The sequence below is a fragment of the Myodes glareolus genome, chromosome 3 (genome assembly GCF_982192425.1).
Source record: "Myodes glareolus chromosome 3, mMyoGla1.1, whole genome shotgun sequence".
NCBI lineage: Eukaryota > Metazoa > Chordata > Mammalia > Rodentia > Cricetidae > Myodes > Myodes glareolus.
The window spans coordinates 40,927,319-40,952,995 of NC_142028.1; the positions used below are offsets into that span (position 1 = coordinate 40,927,319).

Sequence of the window (25,677 nt, forward strand, 5' to 3'; positions counted from 1 at the left end):
TCAAATGAAGGAAAACATGAGACTTTGACATTAACAAAATATTTCTATAAAAATAACTAAAGACAGTTCTTTTTTCAAAGATTTATTTTAATATTAAGTATGTGCTATGTATGTGTCTAAGGGAGTGTTATGTGTGCCCCTGCATACATGAACACGGATGCAGAGGAGGGCATTGAGTCTCCAGAAGATGAATTTACACTGATGTCCCATCCAATATGGGATCAGAAAACCAATTCCAGTCTCCTATTGCAAAAGAAGCCAGTTTTCTTAGAATTTGAGACATTTCTCCAGTCCCTAAAGAAATGTCATAAACAGAAATTGTGAAATAGAAAACCTGGAGGGACAAAAGAACACCTTAAATGAAGTATGCTGAATATGATGTGATAGACTGTCTTTTCCTCTTGAGTTCCAAAAGAATCTTGAAAGAAAAATTGAGAAATCAAAACAACTATATGTGTGTGTGTGTGTGTGTGTGTGTGTGTGTGTGTGTGTGTGTGTGTATACAGAAAAAAACACTCAACAACACAGAAAATGGTACTAAAGAATTACAAAAGAAAGTAAAATGTCTATCTGGCACTCAGTCAAATAAAATGATGACCTCAACAAATTATGTGTTTATGTAAATAACATTTAATACTCTGAAGCTAAGGAAATATACACAGCACTGTTTTTTAGTCCTATGAGATCCACGGAGTTCATCCATTTCCCAATCACTCCTGCTTCTCAAACAAATTATTAAGAATCAACAGTATTGTTTGGTGGTAGAACACATATTGTGTATCCTGAGGCCCTTAGGTTCAACTCTCAACAACTTACCTTGACAATTACAACACAGTTATCATTTCTTGGTCCTCAAGATACATGGCATCATTAGCTGTCTGAGGAATCTCAATTCAAGCAACAAACACTGTGTTTTGCACACCCTAGATGAATGAATACAATAAAATACGGATGACAAATGTAGTCCATTTTGTCTTAGCACCTCCTCCTGGGGCCTGTCCTGAAGGGTGATTTTGTTTTGTTTCTGTATTTTTGTCATACTCAGAGTTTTTAAATTTTTGTTTGTTTGCTTTTGTCTTTGTCTTTCTTTTTTCTAGTGAGAGTGAGGGAGAGAACATGAAGTTAGGAGGGATCTGGAAGGAGTTAGGAAAGGGGAAATAATATGATCAAAATACATTTTAAAAAGTAATTTTAATTTTTTTAAAAAGAAAAGAAAAAATCAAAGATCTCACCAATACTGGCAGAGGTACAAAAAAATAAATTCATAAACAGTAGCTGCCTAAAATGTATGGCCACTATGAACAATGTCACTGGTCATTAAGAGAATGCTTATCCCAATCACCTAGTACTTAGATTCATAAGTATTACCTCATTTTGATTGACACAAATATCTTTACATATAAGTTTATATAGTAGTTATCTTCATAATAGCATAGATTTGGAAACAGGACAGACATCCAAAAGGGTAGATGAATAAATAACCTATGGTGTATTCACGCCATGAAGTATTACGTGTCATGGAAATTAGACTGAATGAAATGCTGCATCCACAGTGAATATGCTGCATGATTCCATTTATATAACATGATTGAAAATACCAGATTATATTAATGGGAATCAATTGGTCATTTTATTAGAGTATAATGAAGAGTATGAAGATAGATGAAAGTGGATGCTGTTGTGAAAAAAATTAGAAATGTATCATTGTTGAGGGAAGGTTTACTAAAAGCACTAAACAAATTCCTGTAGCTCATCTAGCAAAAATGTGTTAATCTATAGGTGTACTAAGAAAGAGTGTCAATTGGTAAAATAATCTACTCCCATCAATCCTGACTGGTAACCAGGAAGAGAAGAAAGCTGGACATTTAAGAAATCTCATATTACTAGAACATTTTGGAGAGAATGACAATATCCTAATGGTCTCTCATGTCTTCTTAATGACTTGCCAAATCACAAGACTGAGAATGTACATGCTGGAGAACAAACACCTCAGAGTGAGAAGTTAGTGATTGAAGTTACCAGCGGTGCAACTAAGATGGATAAGTGTGCTTCTGAGGGGCACACACATAATGCCATAAGGACACTGCATCCTAAAATAACATTTCAGCTAAAGAAATAAAATCTCAGTCTGATTATGATAAATCACTGAAGAAACAAAAGATTAGAAGCACTCTATTTCAAAGAAGAAAGAGTGGCCATATCGTATAGAAATATCAAAGTCATTTTTAAAGGGTTGTAGACATGACAGGTCCACTAAACTCATGATCTCGCTGAAGTTGTGATTATCTGTGCAATACCAGCACAAAACTTGGCCAGTTTATCACCGCATCACAGGTGTGGAGAAGACTCATGAAGTACCCATTTCTGGGAAGACATTTGCTTAGTGATGCAGCTCCAGTAGTTAGGGCTCCAGTAAGCATACCTGTACTTGTGCTATTCCAATAAACTCTAGCTTTCAAAGGTCACGTAGAATAAAGAGAAAAGAAATGAAAACAAAGACCTAAAAGTAGGAGAAAACTACTTTGGAAGGAAATGGCGATCAATATGATAAGCCAGGCTATGTATGATGACAATTGACATTGTATACATGCATGAAATTGTCAAAGAATAAATTGGAAAAACTTTTTTTTAAAAAAAAATTAGGTGTTCATAGATGTGGGGATTAATGTCAGGGCCTTCAGTTGATTCCATTGGGCCACATGTTTGTTTTTATTTACAATGGAAAAAAGAAAGCATCTTCAACAATTGGTGCTGGCATAACTGTATGTCAACACAGAGAAAAATGCAAATAGATAAATATCTGTTGCCATGAAAAAACCCAAGTTTAAGTAAATCAAAGACTTCAACATAAATTCAGTTACACTGAACCTGATAGAAGAAAAAATAGAAAGTATCCGTGAACGCATTGGCACAGGAGAACACTTCCTAAATATAATACCAGTAGCACAGACACTGAGAGCATCAATCAATAAATGGGACCTCCTGAAACTTAAAAGCTTCTGTAAGACAAAGGACATGGTAAATAAGACAGAATGGCAGCTTACAAACTAGGGAAAGATCTTCACCAATCCCACATATGACAGAGGGCTGATCTCCAAAATATATGAAGAACTCAAGAAAGTAGTAATCAAATAACCAAATAATTCAATAAAAAATGGGGTATAGATTCAAACAAAGAAATCTCAACATAAGAATTTCAAATGGCTGAAAGACATTTAAGGAATTGTCAACATCCTCTGTGATAAGGGAAATACAAATCAAAATAACTCTGAGATACCATCTTACACCTGTCAGAATGGCTAAGATAAAAATTACTGATGACAGCTTATGTTGGAGAGATTTGGAATCAGAGGCATACTCTTTCCTTTGCTGGTGGAAATACAAACTTTTACAGCCAGTATGGAAATCAGTAGGACGGTTTCTCAGAAAATTGGAAACCAGTCTACCTCAAGACCAAGCATTACCACTCCTGATTATATACCTAATGAAAGCTCAATCGTATCATAAGGACACTTGCTCAACTATGTTCATAGAAGCACTATTTATAATAGCCAGTACATGGAAACAACCTAGATACCTGTCAACAGAACAATGAATAAAGAAACCATGGTATATTTATTTACACAATGGAGTAAAACATGATAAAATTTGCAGGGAAATGGATGGAACTAGAAAAAAATCATCCTGAGGTAACCCAGGACTAGAAAGACAAACATTGTATGTGCTTATTAGATGTAAAGCACAGGATAACCAGCCTACAATCTACAGCCCCAGAAAAGCTAGGTAACAAGGAGGACACTAAGATGGATGCATAGATGGACCAATGAAGGGGAAATAGATGAGACCTCCTGTATAAACTGGAGGCAGGGAGGGGTGGCAAAGCCCAGGGGGTGGGGATAAGAATATGAGTGAATGTAATGGTTGAGTCGGGGGGGGGGGGTAAGAGAGGGAGGGCAATTAAAGAGATATATTGATAGAAGAAGCTATTATGGGCTTCAGGAGAAACCTGTTGATAGGAAAATTTCCAGGACTCCACAAAATGACACCAGTTAAGACTCCTAGCAATAGTATAGAGGGTACCTGAACTGGTCTTCTCCTGTAATCAGATTAGTAACTACCACAGTTGTAATCCACTAATTTATGGACACAGATGCAGAGATCTACAGCCAAGCACTGGGCTGAGTTCTGGGATTACAGCTGAACTCAGGGAGGAGGGATTGTATGAACAGTGGCGGCGGGGCGGGGGGTGTCAAGAGCTCATGGACTGTGGACCAACAGCTGCATAGGGCGAAACTAGGCCCTCTACATGTGGATAATGGTTGTGTGGCTTGGTCTTTTTGTGTAACCTGGGCAATGGGACAAGGATCTGTGCCTGGTGCGCCCAGAGCTGGCTTTTTGGAGCCCATTCCCTGTGGTGGGATGCTTTGCTCAGCCTTGAAACAAGGGGGAGTGACTTGATCCTGCCTCAACTTTATGTATCACGCTTTGTTGACATCCCATAGACAGTCTTGTCCCTTTTCCTGTTTTGAGGTGTGGATGTTAAAGAAAGGCAGGAGGCGTTAGGAGGAACTGTGGTTGGTATGTAAAATAAATACATATTTAAAGTATATAAACAAATAAATTGGAAATTATCATCCTGGTGAGATGCCTCAGTGATTTATATGTTGTCTCAGTTAAGGTTTATACTGCTGTGATAGTTAAATAACCACAACCTTAAGCAACTGGGGAAGGAAGAAGTCTACTTGCTTTGCAGGTTATCATGCATGACTGAGGAAGTGGGACAAGAGCTCAAGTGAGGAACTGGAGACAGGAACTGAAGAAGAGGTCATAGAGGAACTTTATATAGCAGGTTTTTCCACATGACTGCCTCATCCTGATTTCTTTTACCATTCAATACTACTTGCCTAAGGGTAGCATCACCCAGAGTGGACTGGCCTCCCCTATATCAATATTAAGAAAATGACCTAAAGTTGTCAAAAGGTCTATCATTCAGAGACATTTTCACAATTGTGGTTCCTTCTTCTTAGATAAATGTAGTTCATGTAAAGTTGTCAAAACCACCAAAAAGAAAAGTAGTTAAACATACATTCAAAACCAAGCTTGTCAACCTGAGTTTGATCCTGGTGAACACATGGTGAAAGTAAAAGTAGAGACACAAATTTTACAAATTGTTTTCTGACTGCCACATACATGCTCTCCTACTAATAAATAATAATAATAAGTCAATGTAATTTTATACCTTTAAAGGTAATACATGAAAATATAATAAAAATTTAAAGGCTTTATAAATATTTGGGGATACAGAAATCTAAAGAGATAAGGTGAATAAGTGTAATACCTGATTCTGTGCTGGATTTGTTTCTAGTGCTGGTGGTATCTATAAAACACACAGAAATGTAAAGTAGAAAATTTGGAATTTGCATTGTAGGTTATGATGGCATTATCAATGTAAATCTACAAAGCTAATTGAAAATTGTGATGTGATATTTTAATATTAGAGCATCTCCTTTTCCTAAGAAATTCATGCTGACACAGTTAAGATAATAGAGTCACAACTACATCTAATATTTCACTGAAATACTTTTAAACATCCACTTGCATGTCTATGTTTACAGAAGACCTAAATATATACATTTGTACACATATATACAAGTATGAGAGAGAAAAGACATTAAAGTAGAAATGATAAAATATTAGCAAGGTAAATTTGGATACACTGTATATGATTTTCTCCTGTCTATTTTTGTTAATGCAATTTTATAAATTTGAAACCATTTAGAAAAAAGAAAACAGAAAAAAAATCAAAAAAATCTAAACCTAAAGATCAGCTACTGTTGTTTTCCAGTGTGCTTCCAGTAGCAGAGATAGAACAAATCTGAGGAAGCTTCAGCTCAGAGTCCTGATGTGTCACAGACTCTGTCTGTGTCTCAAATCAGTTTTCCCAGTGTTATTTTTTTTATTCAGATTCTCTCTTGTAATATTTACAATAGCACACATGATGCTTACAGCTACAGATTTTAACAATGAGATTGATTAAATTCCCCCAGTAATCCCAGCAAACAAAAAGCTATTCTGTAGCATATAACTGTTTCTGCTTAGATTTAACACCCCTGTTTTTACCACCATAGGTTCTACTCAGCAAAGCCTGGTCATCCATCTAGCTAGGAAGACAAAGATTGGGATTGACTAGTAGTAGACAATCATCCCCAGTGCTCTTTTACCCCGTTCCACCATGGTGTTCTGCATCTCAATACCTCTCTACAACAAGTGGCTTTTGTTGAATCAGAAAAAGAACCTTTGTATGATAATGCTGTGCACACCTAGAATTTGAGATGTACTTACAAGGTCACCACAGGGAACTTGGGAGCCTCGAGCTGCAAGGGTTAGAGCAATCTAAGCCCAGGAGAAAGGAGCCAATTAATGTGACAGGTGATGTACTTAAATAGTTCCTCTAAAATTTTATAATGTTAATGAATCTAAAAGCAGTCTGACACCTTTCCTCTCAAATTGCAAATCCACAACACTAATGGCTCTACATGAGACCTGCTGATGGTTTCTTTCAGTTGGAAGTTGCATTGATTCTACTGTACACCTGTATTGCATTTTTTCACAGGGTGAATGTATATTATATGAATATTAAATGAAAATTTAGAACATACTCATCTTATCAGATATTTCCTAATGAATATGCAGAGACTTTCAGAGAAAAAAAGGTGTGGGATGCCCCAATGTATGCTGTGAATATCATTGGTTAATAAAGAGACTGTATTGACCCATGATAGGGGAAAGCTAAACTGAACTCTGGGGAAAGGAGGCAGAGTCAGGGAAAAGCCATGTAGACCCACCTGAGCTGAACAGAACCTTATCAGAAAAGTCACTGCCACATGGCTATACACAGATTAATAGAAAAGGGTTAAAATAATATAAGAGTTAGCCACCAAAAAGCTAGAGCTAATGGACCAAGCAGTGATTTAATTAATATAATTTCTGTGTGATTATTTTGGGGCTAAGCTAGCCGGGCTGCCAGGATGAACAAGCAGGCCCTCATCCTACACATGGTGACATTAGGTCTTGGACTGTAGCTGAGGGCCACATAAGGGTTCATGACCCTACTGCAGCCAGGGTGTGTTGATGGAGGAAGGTCATCTGTCTATGTGTTGCTTTTATTGGTTAGTAAAGAAACTTCCTTGGCCTTTGATAGGACAGCGGCTTACATAGGCAGAGTAGTCAGAACAGAATTCTGGGAGGAAGAAGGCAGTGAGACAGTCGCCATGACTCTCCTCTCTGAGACAGACGCAGGTTAGGATCTTTCCCCGTAAGCCACCACCTCGTAGTGCTACACAGATTACTAAATATGGGTTAAAGCAAGATGTGAGAATTAGTCAATAAGAGGCTGAAACTAATGGGTCAGGCACTGTTTAAATGAATGCAGTTTGAGTGTTATTTCTGGGTGTAAAGCTAGCCATGCAGGAGCCAGGCGGGAATGTAGCCCGCTGCTCTTTCTACAGTGTGGGTTGGTGTCTGTGGTTCCTGTTATCATTGGAGTCCATGCCAGTGCCTGGAATCTGTGCCTCTGCCTGGGGCAGTGTTGGTGTCTGAAGGTCATGATGCCAGTGGGGGCATATCTTTTTCAGAGGTCTGTGCTACCACCTGGGGCCATGGTGACATCTAGGAATGAACTTTTGCCAAGGTCCATGTCTAGGTTCAAGGCACTACAGCACCCAGGGTCTGAGTTGATGTCTGAGCCTCCTGTTACCACTAAAGGCCATTGCAGTTACCCAGGGTCTGGTTAGTCATTTGAAACCCTGTTGATGCCCAAGGGTCACACTACTACCAGGGCCATATTGACCTGGGTGACTAGTATTGCCTATGGGGCTATGGTGACATCTAGGTCTGTGTTACTACAGGGAGACATGGGAATCATGAATGTTGAAATCTGAGGGCTATGCTGAGCTGGCTAGCCCTTCCCTGGCCCCGAGAAGGCTGGTCTTGACCATTGCTTGATACTGAAGCAGGAGAGATGGCTTTGGCCCTTATGAAAGCTGGGTCCCTCACTACAGAGAGATGGACCTAGCCCTCACTATTGGCCTGTGAAAGTTGACCATGATGACATGGGCATAGTAGCGCTGGTTCTACCTTTCACCTGAGAGGAGCAGTACCACAAGCCTGAAGTGACCAAATCACTTACCATAGCTTCTCTATGACTTAGGCAATTGCAGGATATCTCAGAGGGGTTTGGTTGAGTGTCACATGAGAAGCAGGTGGCAACTAGTGTTTAGATTTTAACCCACCAGAGGCATGGTTTCTGATGGAGGATTAATCCCGTCCAGACAAGGTCTGGAGGACTGTAGACTCTGAAAGCTGTTACTCAATTTTGCTGAAGCTGCTTGGTATATCCCCAATCCCTGCACTGTGGTGTGCAATCTCATGTGATGTGCTTATGAAATCTTATGATTGCATTTCAATCTTATAGTCACATGTATCTGTAGGTGGTCAAGTAGATGACTTTTCATTTAGCTATGCAATTTTGATATATAAAATATATACTGGGACATGCTTCATAACTGGATCTATTTGTCCCACAAGGACCATGGATATTTAAAAGCCTGTTTTTTTGCCTACTGGATGACTTCTCTCACTCTGTGATACCTCCAATGAGAGAATTTATCCACATGGCAGAAACCTTGCTTCCACAGCCATATCTTTGTTCTGTTTCCTGAGATACATTAGAAGCTACTAATCTTCCATTTGGCAAGACTTGCAGTCAAGAAAGGACTCTTTCATATGGATCACATTTTGGAACTTCCAAGCTCAAATAGTTGCCTTAGTTGTTTTGTGCGTATATAAACTGGAAACTTTACAGAACAAGAGAACAGAACAACAGAAGAAGAATAAAGAAACTGATGCAGAAAAGTATGTAATGAAGAGTTTATTCGCCGTCAGATCTTTTTAAGAAGTTTGCTATGAGCCTTCTTCTGAACTGTGAGGAGATGACGAGTCTGGCACTCAGAGGTTCCTGATAGGTGAGGGTTCAGTATTCGTGTGCCAGAGGTCAGAGATCTTGAACCAGGCCAATATTACTTGTTGCAATGGACATTTGTTGGTGGAGCTGATTGGAAAAAATAGCATATTTCATGGCACAACACATCCCCCAATGCTACTAGGACAAATGAAGAGATGTTGGAAAGACAGGAAAGTCTGAGGAGTGAGATGCTACTTTTGTTTGGTTAGTTTTTAAATAATTTTGTGGAGTTTTCTTTTGGAGGGATGATTCAGAGTGAGAGGCTGACATGGAGAGAAAGGGAGATGAGCAGGAATGGAGAGAATGATGTGAAATTTCAAGATACTCAATAAAGAACTGTGTTATTAAAAAAAATAAATAAAATGACTAATCCACCAAGAGTAATCTACAGATTTATTGTAATGCCAAATAAAATCCCCAGGTTATTATTATAGAAATAGCAAACAGAAATAAACAACTTTAAAGTATAGACAGAAGCACAAAATGCTTGATAATGTGAAAGTAAATTTGAGCAAATAGAAGCCTTTGACAAACATGACTTCAAATTACACTATAGGGTCATAGTACTAAAAATAGCATGTTTCAGTCATATAAATGGACATGTAGATAAATGAAATGGAATGTAAATCCCAGAGAGAAAGATATACAACTATAGTTATGTTTTTTTTGTGACAAATATACAAAAAATGTACAAAAGATAAAAGGCAGGATCTTTATCAAATGGTGCTGGAAAACTGGGTATGTATATTCAAAGGAGTAAAACTAGATCAATACCTCACATCCTGTAATAATATCAACTCCAAACAGATTTAGAATCTCAACTTACGGCCCAAAACTCTGAAATTGGTGGAGAAAAAAAAATAGGGCACACATACAAGCCATAGATATTGGTAAGGATTTTTTGACTGGCACTTTGGTAACTCAAGAAATAAGACCAATTATTGAGAAACGATCTTAAACCAAACTACAAAATGAAGCTAAAGAGATTCTAGACAGCAAAGAAAAGACACATGGGCAAAAAAGCAGACTATAGGAAGGGAGAAAACTTTTGCCAGATACATCACAGGGGATTAATATCTATAATATGCATTTATGTTCTTCATATGCCAAATTTTCGATTTTTATGAAGAATTTAAGTACGTACAAACTAATACTATTCTAATGTCACAGCTGTTGCTGTCTTTTATGATTTTCAGATCAAATTCTCCCCAATGCTACATCTATTTCTACACATTTGTTCTATACTGGCATCTCAATGTATATGTCTAAGATAGAGTGTTTGCTTAATAATCCAATTCTAGGTCATCCTAAAAATTGAGCCAACACCCCCCCAAAAAACAAAACAAAACAAAACAAAAAACCTTCAACAACATTGCCAGAAATCTAGAAAATATTCCTTGCTACATTTTTTTTATACAATCTCTTTCTAGTTATATTTGGAATTCATTTATATTACTTTATCTTTCCTTGCATCACCTTAGGTAAACATATATCCATCTTGGACACCCTAGTGTCTTCTTTATGGCTTTCCATTTTTCTTCTTGTTATTAGACCCCATTCATATCTTCTGGAGTATTCATAGTCATGTTTACATAGATGAGGACTGAGGCAGAATGGGAGCAGGATTTCAAGGGCAGAAAGAAGGAAGAAAAAGATGTTACACATTTTAAAATTTGATCAAAAATTTTGCCAGTTGAAATTAAGCACTTCATCATAGTTGGCAATATTGCCAGTGAAAATTGTCCAGAAATGGGCAATATAGCCTTTAATGATGTTAAAATCCAAATAAATCATGTATGTGGGAGAAATGGCATTTGCTATTTTTCCAAGTGGACACAAGTCCAGTTTCCAACACTCATGTAGAGTGGTCCACAACTGTCTATAATTCCAGACCCTGTGGATCTGATGTCCGCTTCTGTTGTCTGTAGGCACTTGCACTTGTGCACTTTTCTATACTCTGAAATAGGTAACCACCATAAAAAAACAAATAAACAAAAACCAAACAAGCAAACAAACTAGGCAAAAGATCTGAATACTTGTGACCTACGTAGGGTCTTGCTCCCTTCCTGAAACTAGTAAATAAGAGTATCAATTTTATTTAGTGGATATTCAAGACTTTCTATATCTCTATGATCTAAAGTGGTGTATTAAGGGTTGTAATTGTGTCACAAAGACTTCAGGAACCAACGTATAATTTATTTAAATTTCCATGCAATATTTTCAAATTTCTAACTTCACAAACCACCAAAATCATATATATATATATATATATATATATATATATATATATATACATATATATATACATATATATGTATATATAAAAGTGTGTCTTGTGTTCAAGTGTCCCTTGTCCATGTCACATGCATTTATACCTTCCTTCCCAGCTATCTCTGTTTCAGTTACTCCTGTGCTTAAAGTGTATGAGAAAAACCTCATTAAAAATACTCCAACTTTGCTTAATATTGGTTCATCACTAAATTACAATCCTGCAGTGGAGCAAAAGACTCAGTTTTACGTGAGTCAAGATCCCTAAAATATTAATGAATTTCTCAAAATCTGTGCAAGAGAGCATGGGTCTGTGGCTCTGCCACTGCAGAAAGCCCATAGTTCTTAGCATTTCCACATACTTTCCATATAATTCACATAGATCTCCATGCTTTTCGATGATACTTAAGAGAAACGTAGACGTGAACACACTGGAAATGAAGTTCTCCATGAAAGTCACCACCACCCACATCTGCAATATCTACTACCTAACAGATGTCCCTTTTGTATAATAAGCTGGAATTTTCCTTCATTTTCCAATACATGGAGAGTTTTTTGTGCTTCAGTACCCTGATATTCCTTGTCTCCCTCCTAGAGTCCTATTCTGCAGAATTTTTTGCTTCTGTATTTTAGTATTTAATAGTCACACACACACACACACACACACACACACACACACACACACACACACACACATTGTGCCTGCCTCTCTTCTTCCTTTTCTAGTCCTCTTACTATCCTCAATTTTATATTTTTTCCCTTATCTCTTTTTGGCTCTTACAACACACAAGGAGTCCATTTACTGCTGCATGCATGTGCATAGACATGTAATGGAACGTGAAAAATCTTTCAGGGAACTATCCTTGAAGAAAACTGACTCTTGCCTCCCTGCAGTCATTGATTGCCAATAGACAGAACTAGAAATTCACGAGCTCCTCCTCATGCATGATGGAATTTGGCTGACTTTGTTGTTGAAAATCCATATGCCCCTACCTGGGAATGTGTGAATACCATCAAGGATGGACCCTGACACTTTGTCTTACACAATTCTGTGCATTCAGTTACCACTGTGAGTTCATTTTCTTTATACGTTTTTCCATCATTTAAATTTAAGTTTTGTGACTATTGCCCTCTATAGTCCCTGGCCACTGAACATTCTAGTGCTCACTCTGAATCAAATGTTCTGGTTTATTTATTTCATGATTCATAACTATTCCATTATTTACATAGATCATCATTTTTTATCTCCTTCTTTGAGTGTATTTCTCAGAATAAAAAAATATTGTCTGGTCTGTTCTGTCTTGTGCTCTTGGGATTTTAGCCATAAATATCTTCTTACTAAATACTTGTTGAGTGAATGTAGTAAAGTTAAGAATTAGCCAGCATATATCAGAAGTCACCGTAAATTATCTCCAACTCTCAGGGGTATTACACGATGACTTTCTTCTCAGCTCACATGACAGTTTGATTTAGGTCAGCAGGCAACTCTCTTGCTTTCAATATATGTTTACAAAATTAATTTTGATAGTTGATGGATGAGAAAGAAAAAGAGACAGAACATTGTGTGTATATGACTTTGTCTTGAATTCTCTAAGAATAAATGTCTCCTATCTCTTATGATCATAGTCTAATTTCTGAGACTAGTCACACAGCTCTATCTGTGGGACATGGCAACATCACTCAGCCCTCTGTCTGGCAAGTGCTGGGATTACCAAATATTCAGCCCTTCTGCTCCATAAAGCTGCTACTTATGTTGAACACATTGTCCCACTACCACATGCATTGTTATTATATTAGAGAGCTATATTTTGTACTTAGTTTACCATTGGACACAAAAATGGTTAATGCCAATGATGTAAACCTAATAGTTTATGTTGACTGATGAATAACAATGAACACACTAACACACACTCACTCCAGGTATGCTGCTAGCAACAAAGAGTTCTGGAATAATCAGTCAACCAAGAACAAGTTTCTTCCTCAAGTGAACTCTACCTGGTGGTATATCTGAAGAAAAATGTATGGCTGACTGCATTATTTCTCATCATCAAGCTCTCATGATATTATTATATTTCAAAAGATTAGTAGATTTTTTTAGATGAAAGCATGTTTTAAAGTTCTATAGTCTGGGGAACTAGCAGTGTACCTCTAAACTTAATTCAGATCTAGAATACATAAAGCTTTTGTTTTTGAATAAACAGTGAAAGATCATATATTCATATTGTGTTAATTATTTGCATGAAAAATAGAGATTGAAGCTTGCAATAAATTGTCTTAGAAATAAAACAAATGAAAATGAAAGTTCTGTAAACCAAAACTATAGTTCTATAAACTGAAATATTATTTTATATTATATGTAATAATATAATATATTATATGTATATTATGTGTAAGAACATTTTCAAAGGAGTATTGGTTATATTTTAAATAAATCTGAAGAAAATGCTCAGTGTTCAGTTCACCTGTGCTGTTAAAATTTATTCCAAGTTTCAGACTAAGCAATAGCTACCCCTTTCTCCTCAGGTCCCCAAAACAAACTAAGTTACAATGCTGAAAATGTTCACTTATGGAAACCAGTGAACTTAATGGACTTAATGAGAGGTCACATACATGGTTGTGGTCACTCCTCCCTCAACCAGCTGCACCTTAGAAGCTATACTCAATATGGGTGACAGCTTTCCCTAGCCATATAAAGATCCTCGTTAGACATCCCTAAACTCTAAATACTCAAGCCCCACCCACAGGTCATGGGCAGAGTAGATAGGGTTTAGTTTGATACTCAGGGATGTGTCATATGACCTTCTCTCCTGCTTTATGTCTGCATGCAAGCTGTGCACAAGTTCTGCTGAGATGATCTTTTGTAAAACATTAAATCTGAATTCCCCAACATGGCCACTTATTGACTCAGAGACCAGATATTCTGTTACACTTACTACTAGAAAGGGAGTGGGAGATGGGGAGGGAGAGGGTAAAGGGAGGTGGGGAGGAGGAGGAAATTTTTAATAAATAAATAAATTAAAAAAAACAATTAGTAAGTGTACATGAGTTTCATGTTTCTCTTGAACCGAAAAGTATTCCAGGCCCTAAGTTCGACTGTTTTCTAAAATCAGAGGGCTGCCTGCCCATTATAATGTTAGTAGCCTTTCCCACAGAAGAACACAGTAGTGGAGTTTCTACTAACAATCTCAATCTTTAAATGATAATTCTGTCATGTTGGTTTCATGTCACAACTGGCATCATAAATATGAAGATGCCAGAATAAAGCAAATAAAATATAATTCTCACTCTCATAATTTAAATTCTATGTATTTTTCACCACAATAATCATGAACGCCTCATGCCAGGCTATTTACTGGAAAAACAAGGTAAGTAAGTTTACTAAGGAGACTTTTAAAATCTTGTAATGTGAGGAAGGTTCAAGGTCTTCGTTACTATATCTAGGCTGATCGAGGTATTTATCCAAAGAGAATGGTTTCCAAAAAAGCCAGTACAAGGAGTAGGGTTAAATGCTTATGTCACTGACAGTGCTTCCACAGTCTGCCCCAACCATACAACTGTCACATTCAGAGGATCCAGTTTGGTCCTATGCTGTTTCCTTCACTGTCTGCCTGGAGTTGGTGAGCTCCCATTAGATCAGGTAATTGTTTCAGTGGTCTTGACCTCATTGCTCATATTCTCACTCCTTCCACTCTGCAACTGGACTTTGGGAGCTCAGTCCAGTACTCTGATGCAGGTCTCTGCCTCTATTTCCATCGGTTGCTGTATGAAGTTTCTATGGTGATGCTTAAGTTATTCTTCAGTCTGACTACAGGGCAAGGCTGTTCGGGTACCTTCCCCTCTATTGTTTAGGGTCTTAGCTGGGGTCATTGTTGTGAATTCTTGGGAGTTTCTTAAGTATTAAGTTTCTTATAATGTGCCTTATCCTCTCTGAAAAGGGATGGAGGATAGAGTGTGTAGTGAGAGGTCAGATGGAGGGAAGGCTTGTGGGGAGGGAGTGGAATCTGGGATTGGTATGTAAAATGAAAAAAAGGTTGTTTTCTTTTTAAAATAAACAAATAAATTAAAAAATCTTGTAACTTTATTGGTTTTTCATATGCTATATCACTTACCTTTTTGCTATATTGGTTTTTACTTCTTCATTGCAGGTGTATGCCCTAGTGATTTTTTTTTATGGTTATGCCCAGATTATGTAAGAAATACCATCTGAATTTTAAAAAGCCATTTATTTTATGTGGATGTGTTAACTTTGCATCATTTGTGCACCATTTATGTGTACAGTATTTACTGAAGTCAGAAAAGGTGTGGTACTTACTGGACTGCAGTTATAGGCAATTGTCAAAGTCCATGAAGGTGCTGACAGTTGCTTTGTGTCCTCTGTAAGGACAGTCAGTGCGCTGAAGAGCTAAACTATCTCTCCAGTTTGACAATCTAACTGTTTTGTATCACTGTTGCTACTTGGTTTGATGTTTCTTTTTTCATTATCATTTAATACTTTTTTGGGGTTTACAAGGATTCCTCACAGTGACCTGAGTTTACAGCATCCTAAAGCATTGAACATTTTTCTCCATGGGTGCCATTCTTCTATAATTGCCAATGAGTGTCTAGGTAAACTTCTTATGCAGTGTTGCTGAGCGGTGGGACTCATTTCAAGTTAAAGGGTCTTCCTGTTACCTGAATATAATGTGGGATTGTTTCTTTGGTTTTTTTTTCCTGTTTCCTGCCTTCTCTCTCTCTTTTCTCTCCACCTCCCTCTCTCTCCCCTGACTTTTTTAGAACTAAAGTTGGTAATTGAATTTGAATTCACTCTGAATTCACTCTGAATCTTGAATTTACTCTGTTGCTAATGTTACATTCATAAATTAAGTCCTGTTGAAGAAACTTCTCTGCTAGTACAAGATCTGTAAAATTTTCTTCCATGCTTTATGCATAAATGTTCTGCTTTTAGCTCTTAAACTCACACATATAATCCTTTCAGTTCGATATTGTAGCTGTGTGTTATAGTGAAAGATTTTTCATGTATTTGTACAAGTAACTCACTATAAAACAGTAAGCCTGGTTTGAATTGAATTCCATGAATGTTTTGTGGAAAAATTAAAGGAAATTTATGTTATCACTTTTAAAGACTGGAGGAAGGAATATTTTGAAACCCATGTTATATGATTTGCACAGCCCTGATATTAAAAAATATATTGCAAGAAAAAATAGATTCAAGTTATCATTAATGTTGGAATGGAATTATTTAACATAATATTCACAAATTAAATGTAACCTTGTTCAAAAAAATCTTATGTGATTTTGAAGCATGGTTCATAGCAGGTCAATAATAAGAAAAAAAATGTGTAAAACTGAAGAAAATCTTTCTACTAAATCAGCAAGTCACAAAAGCAATAATAAAATTAAATATCTAATTATGACTTTTAAAACAAAAATCTTTAAAAATAATCAAGGATATATCTTCCTCTATCTGATGATAGGAATTGTCATGCCCACCCTGACCAGCAATGAAGAAGCAACACAAGCTCTTCTCTCTGCAATTTATTCAGGAACCTTGAACAATCTTCTGACCCCAGGGGAAAGCCCACTTGAAGCTAGAATAGCTTTTGGGTAGCCAACCCCAGTAAGCCACGTGGGAAATGCGGATAGTCCCAGGTACAGAGAAGCAAGCCTGATTATAAGTTTTGGCCATAAATGGAAATGTTTATGATTAGAGAGCACTCACCAATTGGAGGGTGGAAAGCAGAAGCCAGTGCCATCTTTAAGGCACGACACAAAGCAGCTCTCTACAGTTCCCCCTTATTGCTTTAGATGACACAGGTAAGAGTAGAGGCCTGCTCTCTGTGAAACAAGAGCCCTGTACTGATCCTCCTTAGGTGTTTTCCACACAAAGAGTGCCAGACTGGCTCGATGCCATTTTCCAGAGGTGGGATCTTGGGCATCAACCCACATGCAGTCAGGCGTGCTCTTCTCAAGGTCAGTAAAAGCTGTCCTTGAGTGCAGTGCCTTGCCTCGCACCCTGAGTGCATCAAATTACCTTTTCATGGTGGCTAACCATGCTTGGGGGGATTGTCCAGCCTCTATGGCCATAAAGGCTTGTATTATTATGGCTGCATTGTGACGCTGAGAGTCCCTAATCTAACAGATACACTAACAGACAGGCTAGAGAGACCAACACCAGAAGGCCAGCTAACGCTCCCAAGCCAGCCCACTCCTTCAGATGATTGATGGCTGCAGAGATCCAGGTTGAGAGTCCTTCAGCCATTCCAGCAACCACTCGGGTAGAATTCATGGTAACAATGGCCACCCTCAGCTGCTCCACCATAGTTTCAAATTCTCCAGTCCAATTTCCTAAAAGATAACTAGACAATTGCTTAGACAAGTATGCAGCATGGGTAAAGTTCTCATATTGTATGCTAGTCACACAAAGCCCAGCATGTTTATTCTTCTAGTCAAATGCTCTGGCACCCACACTGGATCTTGTTGGTCCTGTGGGAAAACACAAACAGAGCCTCGCGCCCATGTCAGCATGGGATTGGGCCCGCACCAGAGCCCTGTAAGGATATCCTTCCACTTGACCATTCTTTTAGCAGGGCCATGGGGGTCCTCATGTCTATCAGCTACAGAACGACCTTGAGCGTCCAAATTTAAAAGATTTATAGTAAATAAAGCAAGGGAAAGTCTTTCTTTCGGGGTCCGGTCATGGCCTATTCCCCCTTTCTGTTTTTGTAGACATTCCTTTAGTGTGTGGTGAGCATGCTCTACAATGCCTTGTCCTTTAGGATTGTATGGCAATCCATGAATAAGCTGCACCTCCATTTGTAGACAAAAGGAGGCAAACATTTGACCTGCGTAAGCTGGTCAATTGTCAGTCTTTAATTGTTGAGGTTTGCCCCAGGCAGCCCAAGCTTCCAGGCAATGGGCAATAACATTGTGCACCTTTTCTCCAGTCAGAGGTGTAGCGTGTATTATGCCTGAACAGGTGTCCACAGATACATGTACATACTTTGTATTTCCAAACTCAGATATATGTGTCACATCCATTTGCAAGATTTTTAGAGGGAGTAGACCCCGTGGATTTACTCCAGTACTGGGTGGATGTTGATGAGTCACACATTGAGAGCAATCTAAAATCACTTGTCGAGCATCTTTCAAGAGAGATGAAATTTTTGTTGTAATGCATTAGCATTAACATGAAAAGCTTTATGAAAAGCTCTCGCCTTTTCCAAGGTAGAACTCATGAATATACATTCCATCCTAGTCCACTGATCAACTATATCATTTCCTTCACTCAAGGGTCCTGGCAGACCTGTATGGGCTCTAACATGCTGGATGTAAAAGCAATTTCTTCTCTGCCAAATTAAATGTTGCAATTGTTGAAATAAAAGGCACACTGGACTGGAACTTTTAAGAGGTCAAGCTACTTCTAAAATTCTAAGGGCATTTACAACATACGTGGAATCTGATATTAGATTAAATGCAAAAGGGTAGACTTTAAAGACTTCAACCACAATTTGTAACTCTACAATCTGATGGGAGCCAGGTTGAAACTGATGCATCACAGGTTCTTGTTTATCTATCATATACACCCCCACAGCCTGTCTTAGATCCATCTGTAAATACATTTGGGGTCATGGAAATAAGCTGCTATGATGTTATTTTAGGAAACATTACAGGATGTTCCTTAAAAAATCCCAACAATGGATGTTTGGGATAATGATTATCTATGTTGCCATCAAAAACCACACTGCAAAATAGCCCAATCATCTATCTTAGCACACAAGATCTTTTACTTGATGGCTGGAATAAGGCACTATAATGGTGGGGGGGGGCGGTCCCAAAATGTTGTAAACACTGTTGAATCCCAGTCAGGGCTAAAGTTGCCACAGTAGTAGGATAATGCTCAAGAGATTTGGCTGGAGATATCTTGGGATAAATCCAAACCAGTGGCCCATTTTGCCATAACAGCCCTGTAGGCTTGTGATATGAAGGAAGAATGCACAAAACAGTGTCTTGGCCCTCTTGAATCCTTTGTAGAAAGGCATCTTGTAATCTACTTTCCTCCTTCCTCAATGCCTCTCGTGCCTCATTAGTCAGGTGCCTTGGAGAATCCAAAGCAGAATCTCCATTTAAGACATTATATAAGGGTTTTAACTCATAATTTGGCAACTTCAAATAACATCTAAGCCAATTTATGTTGCCTAACAACTTTTGAAAATCATTTAGGGTCTTTAAATTATCTTTTTTCAATTCTACCTTTTGTGGAATAATTTGCTTCTCACAAATTCGTGCTCCTAGATAATTGACAATCTTATCTTTTTGTACCTTTTCAGGGGCTATAGACAGTCCCTTATTTTCTAGCAATTTAACTAACTCCACATAGGCCTGGTCCAGCATTTGTTCTCCTCACTAGGTGTCATGCAGTATCTATTCAAGGCTTTTACCTGTGCCACAGTAAAAGAGGCTGTAATCCCATAAGTTCTTACAGATTCAGCCAAGAACTTAATCACCTTAAAATCCAGGGGCTCTTTGTACCTATTTCCTTGTGGATCTTGAAACACTGGATATGCTAATTGTAGCTCAGTTCTCACCACTTTCCAGATGCCCAGACAAAATGTGCATCTGGAGCTGCCCTGACCTCTTCCCACATAAGGTGGAGGGGTGGAGGGTGTCATGTGATGAGGTGTTGGAGCTTTTGAACCTCCTTTCTCCTTTTTTCTCTCCCTTTTTCTCAGTTTTGCCTTCTCCATTTTTTTTTTTTATGAGTGCCTGCAGCTCCTCATCTGACTCAGCCGATTCTGGATATCCTCCCTCTGACTCTTCTAACTCAGAGGTCCGGGTATAACTTTCTCCGCTTCTGATGGTTCCTTTCACTGCTTGCCTTCACTGACTTTTCTGACCTTTTCTCTTGCAACATCACCAGCACTGCCTGTCCGTTTTCTATTGCTTTACTGCAGCGCTGGTCCTCAAGACAGCCTCTAACTAGTTTCCAAACTGGCCTGACCCCACCCTTAAGGGTCCCTTGCTCAAAGGCAAAATCTAGGTCTCTCCCTAGCTTCTCCCACGATGATATCAAGAGACTCCCTGAAATGGCGAACCAGGGTGCAATGGTATCGCACTCATTCAGAAACCTCTCCAAGATACTTCGTTTTATCTTTAAATTCTTTGAACGTAGCAGCTCATTAAGAGCCAAAAATATTGGGTGTGACTGAGAAGCACCCATAATTGAGTTATTTTTCTTTGTACTTTCGGTTCGCCAACTTGCGAAACTGCTCTTTTCTCTCTCGTTATCTACAGAGTAGAGCAATTGCCCCCCCCCCCCCCCCCCCGCTCTTGTCATGGTTGCTCTCTCTTTATCTACAGAGTAGAGCAATTAATCCCCTCTCTTATCGCTGATTCCCAATTTACCTGGGAACTTACCAGTGCACTCCCCTGGCTGCAGAGAGTTCTGAGTCCTTGACAATAGGAGTCTCTGTACGGGCTACCACTTGTCGCACCTGCCCTGACCAGCAAGGAAGACATAACACAAGCTCTTCTCTCTGCATTTTATTCAGGAACCTTGAACAATCTTCTGACCCCAGGGGAAAGCCCACTTGAAGCTAGAATAGCCTCTGGGTAGCCAACCCCAGCAAGCCATGTGGGAAATGCGGATAGGCCCAGGTATGGAGAAGCAAGCCTGATTATAAGTTTTGGCCATAAATGGAAATGTTTATGAGTAGAGAGCACTCACTGATCAGGGGGTGGAAGGCAGAAGCCAGCGCCATCTTTAAGGTGCAGCACAAAGCAGCTCTCTACAAGGAATGTAGCACTAAAACTGTTTTGTGTTTTTGTCCTTGTTGATGATGATATACTTTTTGTTTTTAAAACATAGAAGGAGATAAATATCCCCATATTTACTACTTCTGTTCAATATAGCAGTCAAAGTTCAGATGAGTTCAACAGTGTAATATGTCAATCATCTTATCTCTCACTACTGGAATGGGACAGAGGACTTTGTGTGTGTGAGTGCTTGGCCAATGTTGAACACTGCACAAGAACCAAAGCATCAAACTAATATTAAAATTTAATGCAATTCTGTTGAACAAGCAACAAGATTTTTGAAGAAACATGTTAAACAAATTTGAAAATTATATGAAAGTTCAAAAACAAACAAAAGAATAACCTTGAAACAAAAGTGCATTTTGATCATGTGTATTAACAGAATCCATGATACAGTATAAAGATAATCTAGATATGGTGATAGTAGTATAATGAAGTAAATTAATATATAGCAAATGAATAGAGAGGTCAGATATATACCTATATTCACAGTTAAGCAATGTTTGACAATACATCATGGGCTTCCAGTGGGAAAACTGTGATACTTTTATGAAATGAAGGGAAAACTAGATTTCACTCAGGCAGAAAAAAAAGTATTCATTGATACTATTTCTCCCCCTCTCAAAATTAAACCAACATGTTTCTAAAGGTGGTATTGATTTATTGTAGGCATTAATTTTCATCCTGCCACAGGTATAACCCTTGCTGTTCAAGTGAACAACACTTTTTTGTGGATCCAAAGATCAGTGGAGAATCACAATAGTCACAGAACAGCAGCAAGGAATGTCCTGAGGCAGAACCTACAACTTTGGGAAAACAAAGTGTTTAGGCCTGTGTTTTTCAAGTACAGGATCAGTTTTTATTAATTAAAATATTCTATCACAATTTTACACACGTATGTAATATATTTTAATAACATATCCTAGATCAGTTTATGAAAACTTCTTTTGTTGTTGTTCATTATGAAAAGGTGTAAGGTTTATGGTAAAAATTTGAGCAGTGAGTTAATCAAGTGTCTTGCACATATATGTTTTATTATTATGGGCACATTTAAATAAACTTAATAAATTAGATTTTTACCTAGATTAAGATTTATAAAACAGAGACTATAGATCCCTGTGCTCCTTTTCCAGCCTGCATCATTCTCATGCTATTTAACCAATAACTGATATTACTTTATCAAATCTGACTCAATGAATGAGCAAGTGCTAGACAATTAACTGAAGCCCATATGCTATACTATGCTCAGTTTTATAGATGCTAACAAATTCATAATGCCACAAATCCACTATTACCATGCCATGTAGAATGGCTCTGTTATTGTTTCTTTCTCTTGGTGTTCTATTTGTCCTTCACCGCACCAAGATTTCCCTCCCACAACCAATGAACTTTTAACTAACTACATGGTTTTGTACTTCTTAAAATGCTATATTGTTGGATTTTTACAATAAATAGCTTTTTAAAGAAAACATATTCTACTCAAAAATGTGTTTTTTCACTATTACTTTATTTCATGGTCAACAATTACATTCAATAATCTTCATATTTGTTTCACAGACGTGTTAAACTTTTTATTCTTTGATAACTCATTTAAATTTTACCACAGATATATACCAGAATCTATCGATCCTATGTTTGGAGAATTGCTTTTGCTCCTTAGAGATTTTAATTATTTTGAATAAAGTTGATTTAAGAATGCATGTGGAGGACTTTGCATTGTTAAAGATACTCAACTTTATTGGATAAATTCTTAGAAATTATATATTCATGCTGAATTAATATTCGTAAGAAATATGATGTAGAATATTAGTTAAAGATTACATGAGTTAAATTATGCATTTGTTTATGCTGTAGAATGTTGGTTTGATAATATAATTATGTGTTGCATTATTTTATGTTGCCTTTATTTAACCCTGTAAAGGTGTGTTACTTTGTCTGTCTAAAACATATGATTGGCCTAATAAAGAGCTGAATGGCCAATAGGTAGGCCTGGGTATGTATACCAGGCAGAGAGAATAAATAGGAGGCGAATTCTATGCTCGGGAGAAGAGCAAAGAATGAGGACAGCTAAGGAGCAAGAAATAAAGAAGGACAGGAGCCAGCCACCCAGTCACATAACCAGCTATAGATCAAGAAGGAAAGAAAGGAGTATAGAATAGAGAAAGGTAAAAACCCAGAGGCAAAAGATGGATGGGATAATTTAAATTAAGAAATGATGACTAGGAGTCATTGCTTTTTGCTTCTTGACTCTGGGTGACCTGCTCTCTGGCTCCTGGCTTCCCCATTTTTGATGGAATTAAACTATCAAGAATGGCCCAAAAGAATTCAAAGCTTTGTTCCAGAAACGATGTTTATACCCAAGTGTCTGATGGAGGATGGAGCTGGGCAGAAGCTATTTTTTTTTCTTCATTGAGGTCTTTACCTATGGCACCATCAAGTCACTTGGTGTCTTTTTTAATGACTTAATGAACAGTATTGATGAATCAAACAGCAAAATCTCATGGATAATATTGATATTTGTGTTTGTGTTAGCATTTACAGCTAATCCCTTTGCACAGTACTGAGCAACTGCTTTGGAATTGGGCTGGTGGTAAAGGCAGGAGGGCTGATTATCAGCACGTGAATGGTTGCTGCCACCTTCTCCTAAGGATCTATGTCATGTACATCTCCATCAAGGTCATCTCGGGTTTGGGATACTGCATGAGCTTCCTCCCGACTGTCACCATCCTGTCACAGGACTTTGTAAAAAGATCTTGCATCCACAGGAGAGTGCTTTTCTGTGTTTGCTTTTGCACCAGTCATCATAGCTCTAAGGAACATTTTGGCTAGAGATACAGCCTTCTCTTCCTAGGTCGGCTGCAGTTGAACATCACGGTGTGTGGCGCCTGCTAAGACCAATCATTATCAAAGGACCAGGGTCACCGAAAACAATCACTCATGAACCCTGGAGAAAAGTGAAATATGTGCTTGAAATTGAGAAAACAAAAACCTCAGTAGACTCAGTCGACTCAGGAGTAGAACTAACTACCTCACCAAAAAGAAGTGCAAATTCAAGCTACCACGGAGCGGGAAGCCAGGGCTGAACAGCAGCAGACCCTAGTGGCTGCCCCCAAGCACAGTCGAAAGTCCCACTGTTAGACTTTTCCATTTTGAAATTGAAAAGCTTCATCCATTACACGTTGTTTGGCCTTTTTCGCCAAGCTGGGCTTCTTTGCCCCTTCCCTGTACACCATCCCTTTGGGTATTAGTCTAGGAACTGACTGCTACTGCGCTGCATTTTTACTATCTACAATGGCCATTTCTGAATTGTTTCGAGGAATTGGGGCTGGGTTTTTTCCTCAACAGAGAGCCCATTCAGACAATCTACATTGAATTCATCTGTGTCATTTTACTGACAGTGTCTCTTTTTGTCTTCACTTTTGCTACTGAACTCTAGGGTCTCATGTTGTGTAGTATGGTTTTTTTTAGCATTGTGGTTGGGACCACAGGAGTGATCTACATTCCACTGTTGGTCGAGGATGTTGTCTTTGGTATTGAGAGGATGTCATCTACATCTGGAGTCTGTACCTTAAATCAGAGCATTTCAGGGCTGAAAGGACCACTCTTGGCAAGTACATCCTTTGCAGGCCTACTGATTGACCAGAGAAAGATCTACAGCAGGGCCTTTTACTCCTGCACAGCAGGCATGTCCGTGGCTGCTGTGTGCCTCGCCCTGGTGAGACCTTGTGAAAAGGATCTGTGCTAGCAACCTCACTCAGGTAAAAGCCAGCCAGCCAGTCATCACAGGAAGGTGTTAGGGGACATACCAGAAGACTTTATGGAAATGGATCTTGGAAAATGTGAGCACAGGGTTCATACGAAAATGGATCCAATGTGACCCATTTTCATGTTATAGCTTCTATGTTTCCTGGGAAAAGAGCCCGTAGAATAGGCACTGACTACTGTACCCCACCTTCAAATCTACAGAAAGGGAATGCATGTGTGAGCTGCAGTACCAACATCTTTCCTTTTTCCAAGTCCCTTTTGCTTGCTGGTTAAACCAAAACCAAAACAACCAAGCACTTCCATAGAGGAATGCAGTCATATTCAGTTTCAATACAAAGATATGTGGAAAGACGCTGGTTCACATCCCAACACCAAAACAATGCCACGAATTGGCAAACTGGTGTTGAACATGTTCATGTGTGTAAACTACTATTCTATAAACTGACATCCAGCCCAAGTCATAGAAATGATTTGGCTATTCCAAAAAGAATAAAACAATCTTGAATCATTAAATACTTTCCTAATTTTCAGAAATACAACTAAATTATTTTTTAAACAATTTGAGAAATTCTGCTAAAGTGTAAATTGAAAAATTATGGCTTCTGAGCATTCAAAGTATTGTATGGAAAAAAAGCAATGTTTTAAAAGTAAGAATTTGGTCAATATGCAAAAATTAAAAACATGTAACAGCTTGAACTTCAAAGATTACTACTTCTTTTTATGGCCAGCCATTATCACAAGTATTTCAATAGAAATGTTAAATTGCATTCATGTTTCTATTGCTTTTCTTTATTCAAGATATAAGTAAC

The 25,677-nt window shown here is 38.1% G+C and overlaps 1 pseudogene; it reads left to right on the plus strand.

The window, feature by feature from the left end:
• Positions 1-23,413: 23,413 nt before the first annotated feature.
• On the plus strand, positions 23,414-24,980 carry LOC125403175 (monocarboxylate transporter 7 pseudogene; annotated as a pseudogene).
• Positions 24,981-25,677: the final 697 nt, after the last annotated feature.